Genomic DNA, 15991 nt, shown 5'->3' with positions numbered 1-15991 from the left:
CAAAGTGTCGTGGTCTCTCTCTCTCTCGTTTTGCTATTAATATTGGATTAGGGTGGGAGAAAAAGAATTGTTTGTTTGTTTACCTTTGGATTAGACTTATTTTCGAAGGTTGTTTAAAAGAGACCAAAAGATGGTCAGATGAAAGCTAATAAATATTTTCTCGTATTCGATCGACGTCGAATTTGCTTAAGAATTTAGTTTGCTATCAAATTATATTCCAAATTTTGAGCAAAATCGATCGTAAGAGCGTTGCGATGCGTTGAGATTTTTTTCTACCTTTTATTTATAACTTTATGCCAAATTGAGGAATTGCACATATCTTCGGCTGTTTGACCCTCTAATTGCAATTTATCTTGTTTCGTTTATATTTCATTCTGATAGTATTTCGACGCTGTCTTGCTATTTTTCCGTACGTCGCTTTTTGACGTTCCGAGAAAAAACGCGTTTTAATGTTTAACCTTGAATAACCAAAAACGAGAGCACGCAATTTAAACAATAACAAACACGTTTTGTTTGGTTGTCCATTCTGAGAATTGTCCTGAAGTTTGGTTGAATTTGGTTGCTGGAGTCCCGAAATATAATTGAAAATGTTTACGGTAGTCGAGCTCGTACCTGTATCAAACACGTTCTGACCTGGAATCTCTTTGGCCAATTTTCGCACTTAGTGGGAGAGAGAAAGCTGTAATTTTTCAACTAAAACAGCATTTTTATGGAAGAATTTTGTTCGATGTTCCAAAACAACTAATATTCTTCGTCATCCATGTGAAAAAAGTATTTGAAAATCTCAAAATTGATCGAAAATATCAAATTCTTGAAAAACATGTTTGATTCATTTCAAATAACCATGCGGGCAATATGCACCCCAACTTTGGGGCAAAATGCACCACAACAACTGGGCGCAAAATGCACCGGGGTAAATCAGTTTCACTAGTCACCACTAGATGACACCGCTGTTTTTGCAAAGGAGCATCACACCGGTGCATTTTGCCCCAATCACGCTTTTTGCATAAAATTTAATTAAAAATACATTTTTTTAATGTTTTTGGACTCATCAATCTAATAAATAGGCTTAGTGATTTTTCACGCTCAAAAATTGCAAATTTCACGGGGACCTACATTTCAAAACAACAAATTTCACGGAAATATCGCAAAACGAGAAAAATATAAAAATAACTATCAAAATGTTATGTTAAACTTGCAGAATCTACTTTTTATGCTTTATTATATATTGTTATCAATAAACTTGAAAAATCATAACTTTCAACGTTTAACGTTCAACGTGACAATTAAAAAAACTTTTAGTAATTTTAAAAAAAGTCCACTTGGTTTATGGATGGGCTCTATATCTATTTTGAAACTAAAATGTAGGGCATGCGTATTGTCATTTATTGAGCTGCTTTTTTAATGTTCGACTAATATAGCTAAACAGTTTTCGCTGATTTGCTACTATTTTATCCTTTACATTTTATTGAATTTCATATCAAAGCCAAATTTAACAAAACAATCTAACAATTAAAATAACTTTTTTTTGCGACATTTTGCCCAGTTGATAATATTTTTAGAGTTTTCATCTCACTTTTCAAAAACTAAATTAAAAATCAAGAGGCAAAAATAATTTAATCTGAAACGAAATTTTCAAAATTTTATTCTAAATCCGAACAGAAAACAATCCTAAACCTACTAAAAATATTGCTTTGTTTGTTATTATTGAAAATATTGCTAAATTAGGTTAGTTTCATAAATAAAATTGATAAAATATTTTTTAGAGTAGGGGAGTGCTGCAAAAAACATCCAAGAGATCTTTTTCTTTTGTTTTGATAAGTATAGAAAGCACTCAAAAATTGTTCAAAAAAATATTTTTCATACATGAATTGTTTGATAAACATACAACTCCAAAACCCTTACGCATTTGACGTTAAATTTATCGTCATACTATTTTTAAAATCAATTGTTTAAAAAAGTGCGTTTAGGGAGACTTGATCCCTTCCTTTTTTGCAGTCACTCGAATCAGCCTAAAGATTAAATAATTGGACTGAGTTTTCGTACATAGTTTCCTTTCGTATAGTTGTACATAACTTATTGCAGTTTGAACCATTTTTCAAAAGTTTTGTAAACAAAAATTACCAGCTTTTGTAAACATGCTCAATTTTGGTCTAAAAAAGATAATTTTTAGTTTTTAAATATTCTGCAGCTAAACTTGTTATATTTTGAACACAAACGTACAAGTTTAATATGAAATTGCTGTAACTTATAGAAATTAAAAGTTTGGATGAATAAGAAACATTGTCCATAAGATTTCTTCAAAATGTTATAAGGGGGATCAAATTACCCCCAACATTTTGAAAATGCCGGTTTAAAATATTTGTTTAAAACGCTTGGCATGATTCGAAGAGTTTATTTGATGAAATACCCTTATCAGCCAAACATAGTTGAATGTTTAAGCTTTCAATTCACGCAAAAAGATCATAGTTTTGTGAGAAATTGACAGAATTATGTGCGATACAAAAAAGAGGATCAAGTCTCCCCACTCTCCCCTATCAAGTAAATAGCAATTTATTTTTTCAATATTTTTCTTTACTCTGATAAATTTCAATTTTACAATCTATTTTTTTTTTGCTCCTCCGTTAAATCATTGACCGGTGAAAAAGGGAAAAACGACTATTGTCACTATATGTTACTTTTACAATAATGTTTGCTTTTAAATGAATTCTAAAAATCAATAATATTTAAACAAATCTCTGCAATCTTAAAAAAATATCACAATATACTTGTTGAATCAAATTTAACACATATTCGGTTTATGAAAAAAATTGCAAGAATATTTTGAGCAATTCTCTACAAAATCGGTCTTTTTTCTTCAATTTTAATTTTTGTATTTTTTAATCCGACTGAAACTTTTTTGGTGCCTTCGGTATGCCCAAAGAAGCCATTTTGCATCATTAGTTTGTCCATATAATTTTCCATACAAATTTGGCAGCTGTCCATACAAAAACGATGTATGAAAATTCAAAAATCTGTATCTTTTGAAGGAATTTTTTGATCGATTTGGTGTATTGGTCAAAGTTGTAGGTATGGATACGGACTACACTGGAAAAAAATGATACACGGTAAAAAAATGGTGATTTTTTATTTAACTTTTTATCACTAAAACTTGATTTGCATAAAAACACTATTTTTAATTTTTTTTAATAAATATTTTTTTCGAAAAGATCGGAAAATTTCACAAATATTTCATGTTATAACATTGAAATTCGGACCATAAGTTGCTGAGATATCGACATTAGAAAATGATGGATTTTTTTGGTGAGACTTAAAAAACATCAATTTTCCTGTTTTTGAACCTTTGCATGGCAATATCTCAGCAACTTAGGGTCGTTTCAACAAAGTTCAAAAAAGCAAAATATAGAGAATTTTCTCAACTTTTCAAAAATATTTTTTTAAAGGTGGGCAAACATGGGTCTAGTACCCATAAAAAAAATGAAAAACTGCGACTATTTTCAAAAAAGTTTCCTAAAAATGGCTATAACTTGAAAACGGTGCACTTTATCAAAAAATCACTGAAGTACTTGATTACATCGAAAACTGAAGTTGAAAAATTGTTGCGACCAATATTTCGATTTTTTTAAAAAATCTGTATTTATTCAAAAAATCATAACTCGTTCAAAGAATTTTTGCCCATTCTCGAAATTTCTGAAAAGTTTTAATGTTCTCTAAAACATATCAAAAAAAAAAAAATCAAAAATAGTGTTTTTTGCAAATTAAGTTTTAGTGACAAAAAGTCAAATTAAAATCCACCAATTTTTTACCGTGTATCATTTTTTTCAGTGTAGTCCATATCCATACCTACAACTTTGTTCAAGACAGGGCTGCGGAGTCGGGTCATGTTTCAAACGACTCCGACTCCGACTCCGACTCCGGCTTTCTCAGATTAGCTGACTCCGACTCCGACTCCGGCTCCGGCTTTGAACAAATGGTTGGCTCCGACTCCGACTCCGACTCCGGCCTACCAACTCTAGCCGACTCCGACTCCGACTCCAGCTTTCAACAAATGGTTGGCTCCGACTCCAACTCCGACTCCACATATTTTAAATGTTTCAAAAGTTAGTTAACTATTATTGGTTAATTATTTTTAAAACATTGATAAATAGGATTATTTAAATACTCTCTAAGCGTCATGTTATTCTCAATAAAAATAAGTTAAGTAAAAGTAAAGTGAAGCAAATAAACGGAAAAAAAGTTTCTTGGTTACAAGTTCTACACGTTATGGAAACAGAAATCAAAAAATATCTTCAGTTTTAGAGGCATTTTGAGAAGAACAGTTTTGTAAGTAAATAAGGATTGCTTAACCTCAAATTTGAAAATATTTTTTTCAAAGCTAATAAATTTAAATATTAAATTGTTATTTTTGAATGAATAACTAAAAGAAACCTGGCCTTAATGATCTATTGAACATTAAAATTCAATTTGCTCACTTTCAGGCTGACATTTGTAATTTAACCTAAAATTGTTAATTTATTTTAATTTTAAAATTTTATATTCTTTAAAAAGGAGGTGCACGATATTTCGTGAATCTTCACCTAAAACGAAGCTTTATGGATGATCTTTCGCCTCCATCAAAATATATGAAAAAAAACATAAAATATAATAAAAAACAAATATCGACAAGTAAAATATTTTCTAGGTTACAAATATTTCATTTTTTTAAGGTACATTGGTTTGCAATGATTATCACTTTTCGTCATATTGGCGTTAGACATACAGTATGAGAAAATTCGTACCAGTTGATAATATTTTGATTCTGTTTCTTTTTATTTATAATATTTGAATAGTAAATTTAAATCCTAAATTTTGTTCTACACATTTTTTATTAGTTCATTTTTGTACTAAATTCTTGAGATTTGTTCAACGATAATTTGCAACGATATCAAAATAGTTTACTCAAAAACAACATCAACATCAACAATCAATGATTATTTCAAATTTTTTGCAACTTCTGTTGACATTTTTTGTTAGTTTCAATTATTTTAAATGCAACACTTTGATTTCTTGTACTCAGTTATAAACAAAATGCGCATGTTGAGTTTCAAGTAAGAGATTGTTATTATTGTTGATTATTTGTTACAAAAGTTAAACTGTCAGTGACTATTTTTCGATCTGCAAAAAGAGTGATTACTATTTATAATCTTTTTATGTACCTCGTAATTTTTTCCTAACAAATGAATTGACTTAAAACCTCTAAGACATTCGCTATCGGGGTAAAAGATGACTTTGTGTGAACTTTTTTCAGAAATGAAATTTTCTCAAATTTTAGTTGAAAGGGCACATAAATGTAGTCTGACTACATAACCAATATTTTTTTATTATTTTTGAGTTACGATACTACATACTTGGATAAAAGGTTATCTTTAAGTGATTATAGTGTAATAACCCAATTAGAGCTTTTCAATCACAATAAAAAGCTTCAAATACATAATGGCATCTGATGAATCAATTAAAAATATAAGTGGTTTTGTAAATTAAGCATTTATACAGGAAATACTGAACAATAAAAAAACATATTTTTTCTTGAATTTAAGATAACTCCGGCTCCGACTCCGACTCCGGGTTATCAGAAATCTTCGGCTCCGACTCCAGCTCATAAAATTTAGCCGACTCCGGCTCCGACTCCGACTCCAGCTGTTCGAGTTTTGACGACTCCGACTCCGACTCCGACTCCAGGCTTCCCAAAAAGACCCGACTCCACCGACTCCGGCTCCGACTCCGACTCCGACTCCACAGCCCTGGTTCAAGACACCAAATCGTTCAAAAAATTCCTTCAAAAGATACAGATTTTTGAATTTTCACATATCATTTTTGTATGGACAGCTGCCAAATTTGTATGGAAAATTATATGAACGAACTAATTTTGCAAAATGGATTCTTTGGGCATACCGAAGGCACCAAAAAAGTTTCAGCTGGATTAAAAAATGGAAAAATTAAAATTAAAGAAAAAATACCGATTCCGTAGAAAACTGCTAAAATGTTTTGTTTTTATTTTATTCGAACAACGAAAATCATATTTTTTATTACATTGGCTGAAATCATCCATGCAAGAAAAACTTTGGTTTGAAAAAAATATTGCAATTATAAAAACAAAGAATTTCTCAGATTTCATAAAATATACAATAATAGCTTTAAGAAAACAGAAAAAAGTTGAAGCACAAAACGGAACAGTGCATAAAAGCACCATAAACTGTTAATGATAGCGATGAGTGAACAACAGTGGTAAACAAAACTGAAAAGGCAAAGTCATCAAAACGGAGTTAATCAATAGCTAGCAATATTAGGATATTACTTCAATGCTTCGTCCAAAAACAATCGGTTGTTAGGTAAGTTATGCTAGTAATCAGTATGTACAGTGTAGATTCTTTTTGCTTGAGAATATTAAAAAAACGTCTAAAAGTTTATCTATATATGTAATTAAGCTGAATAAAAATTAAATGAATATCAATATCCACTCAAATTTTTATTACTTAACTAACATCTTTTTCTCTTTTGTTACAGGTAAATTTAACACATTTCATCTCTTATATCGGTAAATACAAATATCTAGCTCTCTATTTATGTTTCATGCAATAAGTACTATGCTTTAATATTGTTTTCTTAACAAAATACCAAATACTCACATCAAATTCGCCCATCCTAAACATCAGTAATTACCGCCAATCCAGCCAACAAGAGTACGCAAAGATGCTGCCGCCGCCGCCGTGGGTTCAAAACAAGATTAACCTCAAAGATTGCCTCCAAAAAGCCACACTCACTCACTTTGGTTTTGCCTTAAAAATTTACGCCTTGCTAGATATAGGCAAAGGCCGCCACTCTGCTTTCGTCGTCGTCGCCGCGGGACCAAACCAAAAACGGGCCCAACTTACTTCTTTAAACCGAAATTAAATATAGGCATATGGTTTTGCTCTGTAGGCATCGACAGCCAATCAATAAGAACAACACGGCTAACAAGAGCAAGCCTAAGCTATAGCGAAAAACAGTGTCATGAATGTTGTTTTCGATGTTAAGTTGGTTATTAGTAATGGTTTTAACCATCTCTTTCTTGCACTTGAATGATGAATGGTGGTTTTAAATTGAGTGATTCTCTGTGGAATCACAAATTATTGTATTTTTTTACTTTATTTTTGATAAAGCTTTTTAAATGTTGATTTCATTAAGAACTGCAAAGCTGCACTTTGCACACAAATCACACAAATACAAGAAAAACAGACATTCAATAATTAGCAATAACAAGTCGCCTAACGGCTCTGACTCAGACTTGGCCGCGGCGGATCGGAATTGCAAGGCACGTCGTCGCCGAGGGGGAAACCAAGAAGAGGAGAAAAAATGGCGAATCAACTATTTATCACACTGTTTATTTGATCTGTCGCGCGTTTTTCTACTTGTTCCAAACCACATTGGAACCCGAAGATAGATGGAAGCTGGGTGTTATTAATTACAAGCGCTTTTTTCAACCCTTTTGGGGATTGGGCTCGATCAAAACGTGAAAGAAGGTAACGTCATGATTCGAATTCCCGGACGCTTCGAAACCCGGACACTTCATCTTGTTTTATCAATTATTTGGATATAAGTTCGCATTATGAATGTCAAAACTGTGTTATTTGATAAATTTTTACATCAACTTTCATTTAAAGTTTGTTTGAACGCTTTAGTTAATGTCAAAACAATAAAATAAAATAAAATAATAAGATTACCAAAAATACGAAACATTTCACGTGAAATATTTCATAGGCGTCTAAAGCACCGGGAAGGCAAAGCAGAAATTTATGGTTTTGATTTCCTTAAATTAAAGCTATTTTTTATTTAAAATATCGATTATTTTGATGTTAACAGCTTATTTGATACCTAAAGAATGCCATTCACTAACATTTCAGTCCAAATTTGTGCGATTCATAAGTGAAATCGAGTGTCCGGAATTCGAAGCAAAAGTGTCCGGATTTCGAATCAGCTTTTATCAGTGTCCGGGATTCGAAGCACAACAAGTCATCTTAATTTTCAAATTCTGATGAAAAATTGTTAGAAAAGACATATTTTGCATGCATTCTCTTAAAAATGACTGTTTATACTACATCCTGATGATATTTCTTCATTTCCAACTTATTACATGATTTTTTGTCAGCTATAACGAAAATGATATGCTACTAAGTGTCCGGATTTCGAATCATGACGTTACGAAATTTGGGCACTTTTGAAAAAAATAGTTTTTTTAAATTGTTTTTTTATGAATGATGTGTTTATCATTTTTTTTTTAAATTTCGTTGTGGATTATTACTTTAACAATTTGGCTCAAATTTTCTTACTGTCCCAAACTTCTTGAAGCCACACAGAAGTGAAACCAAATGCCTTTTCAAATACCCAGGCTCCTTAGCAAGGGGACCGCAACTAAAAGAGCCATAAAAACGATCCGTTGCGAATAAGTAGCAGCATGGCGGAGCGGAGGTTGTCACATTAACGCGGAGTGACACTGTGTCACTCTGGTATGGGCATTTGGGTATGGCTCCCGGTTTGTGGCGGTTGCAATTGGCCACAAATCATCGACGATCGGTCGGAATGAACCTGTATGGTGAAAATGAGCCGCGCGCAATCCGGCAATGTGCGGTGTCGTGCTGTGATCTGACTCACTTTTTTTTGTTGTTGCTCAAGTGTGTGAGCATTTTTTTTTATATGTTATGTAAAATTTTCCGCAGAATTCGGTAAAAATATTTTCAAACAGAGGCTGTTGGTCCCGAGACTTTTAAAACAGCATTTTAAGTTTTCATACGACCTTCCAAATGTCAGGCAAGATATTTGAAACTTCAAACTTTTTTCCTTAAAATCATAGCTAATACCCTTTCATTTGCGTCCAAGACAGCTAAAATCGGTTGAAATGGCGCGGGGTTATGATTTAAAAAAAATGGTTTTTGCGAAAATCAACGAAAATGACAATTTTTCGGAACACCCTAAAACGGCGTAGGTCACCCTAATGGCCAAAAAATAAAAAAATATGGGACTAATTATTTCGGCCTAGGAACCCCCAGAAAAGTTTTGAGCCCTATCGGAGAACTTTTTTTTCGAATCATACTGTTTTCGTGGAGAATTGCTGTATGCGATAAAGACAAATAATATGTTTTAAACATATTTTTGCTCCTAAAGATTTATGTCTTTCCCCGATTTGTGACCTTAAGATTAAAAATTTGTAGAAAGAAACCATTCTGAATACCAAAATAAACGTTGAATAATGTACTCTGTAAAAGTTACAATCTATTTAAGCAATGCAGATTTTATTTTTTATGAATTTTTGTGTCCTCCCTTTAAAAATTTACTACAAAATATTGGAAAAACCTATACAACCGTCAACTAACTATATAAAAGTCTTTATGTAACTATATTTTTGAGTTTATTATCAAGTAAGATCTTTTAAGCTTATAACATCTTTTTTAAGTTTTTCTATAAGAGATACAATAATACTAAACACCTTAACATTCTATTTTTTTTCTAAAATTCAATAACAAGTTCATGTTTATAAAACCAGAAAAAAATATACCAGCCTAACAGTTTTTGGGTCCTGATTTTCAGATTTTTTTCAAAGTTAAACAAGACAAGGCCATTTTCAAATCTAAGCATTTAAAATAGGAAAATTAAAAAAAATATATACAATGTTTTTTTATAATCCATCAAAAAATCAATCTAAAAAACTGCGATTTGCCACCAAAAAGAGCTTTAATATTTTTTACAAAGTGCAAAGTAAGCGATCTTTATGATAAATTTTCAAAAAAATGTTTCTTCACAGCAAGAATAAAAAAATGTGACGTTGTTGAAAAAATATAAAATTGTAAAAAAACGACTATGCTTATAGTTTCTTCCTCAAGCCAAAAATTTTCATTTGACGATATCCTTGAAACTATCTGTGTGTTTGAAAAAAAAATATTTTGTGAGATTTGATCATCTTTATAGAAGGAATATTTTCACAATTTTAAAAAATACGTTTCTCCTTTCGTTTCAATTCTCTTCAAAATCAGCCAAAGAAATATTTTGAAAATTTTTAAATCAAGACTAACATTTTAAAAGGGCCAAGCATTCAATATTGTGCCAATTTTAAATGTTATTCTGGATTCCAATAAATTTTTAATGCTCTTTTGGAAAATTTTAAAAATTATAACTTTGCTGAACAATGTTATATGTTTTGAGCACTGTGTGATTTTATACAACCGAATTTCGGTATGGGTCATATATGACCCATCAGGCCTGAAAGGGTTAAGTGGCAATATGTTCGAAACGGTGCTTTTTATCAAATGAATTGTTGAGTAGTTTTTGAAATTTGATTTAACTTTAAAACTGAAGAGTTGTTTTTGCCAAAAATCCTTTTTATCCATAAAAACTACTTTTTTCTAAAAAAAACTCATGACTTGGGGAATTTTTTTAAACTTCACTATGCCTCAAAAGTTGCGGTTTTTGTCCCCAAACAAAAAAAGAAATCCATAATAAAAGTATAAAGATTTGAGAATTTGTTTTTTTTTTTTGTTGGTAAAAATTAATTTTAAAATCGTGTTCCAATTTTTTTCTGAATAGTCCTCACCTGCAACTTTGTCCAAGATACCAAATTGAGTTTGAACCAAATAAAAAAAATTTGATTTGATTTGATTTGATGGGATAACCAACAGGGCCAGGGGGGGGGGGGTGAGATTGGGTCGTACAAAATGCTAAAATTTGTATGACCCAATTTTATCCCCATACCCAATGTCACCCCTGATGACGGTACTTTAAAAAAAACAGTCTTTAAAAAAATCATTACATCATTCTAAAGAATTGATAATTCGAATGAATATTATTTCCGGTTTTAGTGTTACTCATTTTTGTTAATTTAATGAGTAATGAGAAGGGATTTCAAAATCTATTGGGTCGGTTGTCAATGTTAAAAATGTAACTTATTGAAATTTTCAGTACTTCTCATTACAAATAATTTAAAAATATTGCCTGACATTTTTAAATGGTTGAAATACCTTAATTTAAACATTTTGAAACTTGAAGGTTGTTTCTGAGAAACTCTGAACTAAAAAATGTTTCTGAGATATCGTCTGTTAAAAAAAAAATCAGGCAATTTTGGTGGCACTGAGAAAAACTCATTTCTCACAAATTCTAAACTTTAAGAGGCTTTATCTCAGCAGCGAGCAGCACGATTAACAGAGTCTTAAATGAATAATTTACTGAGTTTTTCAAAAACATTTTTGTTGCATTTTTGTTTAACACTTTCCTATTTTTGTAACTAAACATATAGTTGATAATACCGAACAAAATTGTAAAGTAATTTTCGATTGCTTATTTTTCTTTACATCGAAAAATGTATTAAGCGATCTGTTTGCACACATGCTTGATATTTTCATCAAAAGCAATCAAAATTCATAGCTTCGCTAATATACCGCTATAATATTTTTTTTAATGACGTATTTTGGGAAACTAATATTTGGCTAAAAACGTAAAAAAACGATCTTTTTTCGTATAGCTTTTTATTTGACAGAGTTCTACTCATTTATGCCAAAAACATCAAATTGCTCAGAAAACCCATTCAAAAGATACAGATTTTCGAATCTATACATGCCCATTTTGTTTTATCAGCCCCTCAAAATTCTATAGAGACTTGTATGGAAAAACTTATGATGCAAAATAGCTTTTTTTGTAACTAAAAAAAAACCTCGAAAATCTGCGAAACTTAAAAAAGAATCTTGCCAACATCCTGTCCAATTTAAAAAAAAATCTTGTAATTTTGTCGAGAACTACTTACGTTTTCATTCTTGAACGACTAAAAATAGAAAAAGTTGAAAAAAATGTTGCGACCAATATCTCGATTTTTTTAAATTCAGTATTGATTGAAAAATGTATAACTCGGTCAATGATATTTGCCCGTTCTGTGAAAAGTTGGCATTTGATGTGCCTTAAAAAAAATCAGAAAAAAATGAAAATAGTGATTTTTTTGCAAATCATGTCTTAGTGACAAAAGGTAAAATTAAAAATCACCGCAAAAAAAATTACCGTGTATCATTTTTCTCAATGCAGTCCTTATCAATAAATACAACTTTGCCGAAGAAACCAAATCGATCAAAAAATTCCTTCAAAAGATAGAGATTTTTGAATTTTCATAAATCATTTTTGTATGGACAGCTGCCAAATTTGTATGGAAAATTATATGGACAAACTTATGATGCAAAATGACTTCTTCGGGCATACCAAAGGCATAAAAAAAAATAAATCAGGAGGCTTTTGTGTTGTCATGCCGTTCAAATTAGTCCACATTTTGCTAGAGCAGTGTTTCTCAACAAGAGAGATATTCCCCCCTGGGGAGAATTTGACCATTTTTGGGGGGAATGAGGATGTATCATAAATCGAATTTATTTAAACATGCATGCAACAAAATCTTATCTGATGCTTTCTTTGTAAATTTCATATTTGCAAATAAATTTCAACGTTATTCAAATTATTTTTGTAATTTTCACAGTTTTTAACAATTTTAAATGAATTTACGGCATTTTTCCAAAATTGATAAATAAATTTTATTTTTTAAGCGATCACTTTCACTTCTGAAAGCTATAACATGGGTTAATGCATGAATGGTTCTTAAAATACTAAAACAGATTTGCTTTAAATGATTCTCAATATTTTTAATTCCAAAAAGAACACCAGATGTTGTTTAAGTTTTTTGAAAAAGATTTTTCAAAAAAAATGTTTTGTTAATTATTAAACTGAACATTGAAAATTTTTGTAAGGTTTTGCTGAATACTCTATTGAATATCAAAAGTTAAAAGAAATTATTGTTTTAGCATTCTTTCAACTGGCACAAAAAGTTTATTCAAAATAAGTAATTCATTTGTGTATGAAATTATGTAATATTTTTCTCATGTATTACATGATTTGTTTATTCTCAGTAAGAAAATTTGATTTGTTTCATCAAATTTTGATATTCATGCATTGATACCAACAAGTTGAACATCAGTGGAAGAAATAGGCTCTTGAAAATTAGTCAAGGGGGAAATGGAACGAAAAAGGTTGAGAAACACTGTGCTAGAGTGTTGTGATAATTTGAAACATTATTTTGCAAATTTATAAAAAAAAATAGGTTAGGTTAGGTTTTTTCTAATATATCTTAAAAAGCAATATAAAAAGAAATAAAATGTAAACATCAGAATCTCCGAAATAAAATCAACCAATTTCCAATGCTTTCCCCCAAAATCCCACAATTTTCCTCCGTTTGTTATCGCCGCGCCACCATCCTTTGGCTCGCGAATGAGGCGCGCAAGTCGCGCGTGTAGGTGCTGTGCAATTAAATTAATTAAAAGACGGCTGAACGTCGCTGAACGGAGACGGCGACGACGAATCGTAGTCGTAAGCCAGGCCAGGTTGATGATATATCTTGGAATATGTCATGCTTGGAGCAAGTGAGCTCTCTCTCGGAGTGCTCACCAGCAGAATAAACGACGTTTCATGCCGACCAGACTGAGTCAGTCAATGTGTCAATCCGAGACGAAGCACTGGAAAGGCGTGACGGCTACTTTTAGGGGTTTATTTTTGTATGATTGGTAGGAGGTTTGACGTTCTGAAATTTTCTGAAAAATTACAACAAAAAAATACGATTTCTTAACTTTCCGTGTCTACTCCGGCCAAATGAGGCGCCAAAAGTGGTAGAACGAACCCTGCCTTGCTAATCAGCCCATCTTTTTTTTGTGGAGAATCAGCAGGAGGGGAACTCCTCTTATCGTATATTTTCCGGAAGATCCAAGTCCTAACGTGGGGTGGTGCGGGGTGACATTCGAAGATTAGAGTGCAGCAGCAGGCTCAATGACATTTAAATGTCGAAGAAGGGTGGGTAGCGAGAAAAAAAAACAATTTTCGCTTAACACAGCAACAAAGTCTGCCAAAACAGAGCGTAGAACACTTTGACATCGTGTGACAGTGTGCGTGTGTATTTGTGTGGTGGGCGGTAAAGACTTCTAAAAGACGGCGACCGGCAGCCCACCAACGGCGAACGGAACATAGACAGAGAGGGAAGGAATAGAATTCAGTTCAAATGAGGCGAAAGGTCCCCGCATGCATACATTCAGGGGACGATTTGAATTTTTATTGCGCCTGCAAGATAGGCTGGGCGGAGAGCACACATGCTGGGTTGGGCGATGTGCGTATTAGTACGATTACGGTTCGACCTTGAATAACTTGAGTGGTCTGGGTTTAGGACTCGGGTTGAGATAAGCGGTTTGTTTGGGAGGATATCTGATGTGGTTAAAATGAATTTTGATTATCTATTATTTAGTGATAAGGAAAGGTTGAATCAGGATATGCTGGAAGCAATTATGCTGTTGGATCGAAAACTTTAAGTTACACACGGCAAAAACCACTTTTTTCGAAAAATCATAACTCCTCGCCATTTCAACCGATTTCAATTGTCTTATACCGACGTCGTCGTGCTATCTTGTCGCACCCGCCATTTCGACGTTCCGAGAAAAACGCGTTTTAATGTTTGACCTTGAATATACAAAAACGAGAGCACGCAATGTAAACAATAACAAACACGTTTTGTTTGGCTCACCATTCTGTGCATTTTCCCAAAGTTTGGTTGAAGTTGGTTGCTAGAGTCCTGAGTTATAATTACAAATGTTTACGGTAGTCTAGCTTGTACGTGTGACAAACGCATCCTGACTTTCCTGGCCTGAAATCCCTTTGGCCTTTTGTCGCACTTACATCAATTTTCATGGAGTGACAAGATAGCACGACAAGATTGAAACTACTTTCATATATAAAGTGACAAAAATGCACGGAGTTTTTTCGGTGTTTGTTGAATATCTCAGGATTGAAATCGAATTTTGGGGATCTGTGAAGGTCAAAAGGTGAGGCATTGTGAGCTGTACAATAAGGCGTTCTTAACTCAATTTGGCCCAAAATGCACGTACGACAAGTTAGCACGATGGCGACGATACGCAAATGAAAGGTGATAAGTTGGCCTTTCAAAGAAAAATAGTAAGAAGTTTCAAAAATCTAGCCTAACATATGAAAAGGGCGTATGCAACTTTAAAATGCCGTTTTGACGGTGTCTGGACCAAAGAGCCTATGTCTGGAAATAATTTTATCGGATTCCCCGGACATTTTTACATAACATACTGAAAAATGGGAGGAGTTCATTAACAAGATTCCGAGATATGATTTCCTGAAAATAAAATCCGTGTTTTCTGATGCGCCGCGCGCAAAAACCGGAGAATGACGAAATTGGCAAAAAATCAACTTTTTTCACAAAAACTGCGATAACTTAAAAATTTCAGCGATGACCTATACATGTCTGGGTACCAAAAGTTGCGTCTTTTAATTACGAAAATATATATTTATTTATTATAATTTTTTTGCAATACTCCTCCCGCCAATCTTTGACCAATATTTACATCCTTGAATAAATAGTATTTTATAAATATTGACATTTATGACAAGCTGTTTGTATTATATTTAAAAAACAGTCCAGACTTATTTATACAAAGTTTTTATTATCCCAAGTTCAATTATCCGAAGATCATTGAAGAAGGTTATCGAATTAGGCAGACACAAAAAAAGTTTTAACTATTATTCTTAAAATTAAGTTTGAGGTCAGCGACCCCAAATCAGTCAAATTTTAGTCAATGTTCTATCCTCGCTATCTTTGGTAACATATTCTTAAAAATTACTTTTTCTCCATGGCTGACCTAAGAGGTATTTGAATATAAATTGGAGGAAATTATCTGAAATTTATAAAAATGCAGAAGATTAGGTAAAATTAAAAAAAAAAAATAATCAGGGAAATTGATATAATTTCCAAGGATAATATGTATCAAACCTTTAAGTTAATCTTTTTATTTGTTTCTGATAACAATTTTAGATGAACATCTTATTGTTTTCCATTCAGGAATCTGCCTTCACCCCTCAATGTCAGGAAACTACCGCAAACAGTTTAATTAAAGCT

General features: G+C 32.2%; 1 protein-coding gene across 8 annotated transcripts in view; it reads left to right on the top strand.

Moving 5' to 3' along the window:
- Positions 1–15991, top strand: part of LOC120415778 (four and a half LIM domains protein 2) — a 306724-nt gene that overhangs the window by 196600 nt on the left and 94133 nt on the right. For 2 of the 8 annotated variants that reach the window (XM_039577405.2, XM_052710347.1), the window contains exon 2: positions 6544–6574. The exons of the other annotated variants lie outside the window; for them this stretch is intronic. The gene's annotated coding sequence lies outside the window, so the exon portion shown is untranslated. The remainder of the gene's footprint in view (positions 1–6543; positions 6575–15991) is intronic. 8 annotated transcript variants of the gene reach the window in all.

The sequence above is a fragment of the Culex pipiens genome, chromosome 3, assembly GCF_016801865.2.
Source record: "Culex pipiens pallens isolate TS chromosome 3, TS_CPP_V2, whole genome shotgun sequence".
Classification (NCBI taxonomy): Eukaryota; Metazoa; Arthropoda; class Insecta; order Diptera; family Culicidae; genus Culex; species Culex pipiens.
This window is presented reverse-complemented; position numbering and strand designations above follow the sequence as displayed.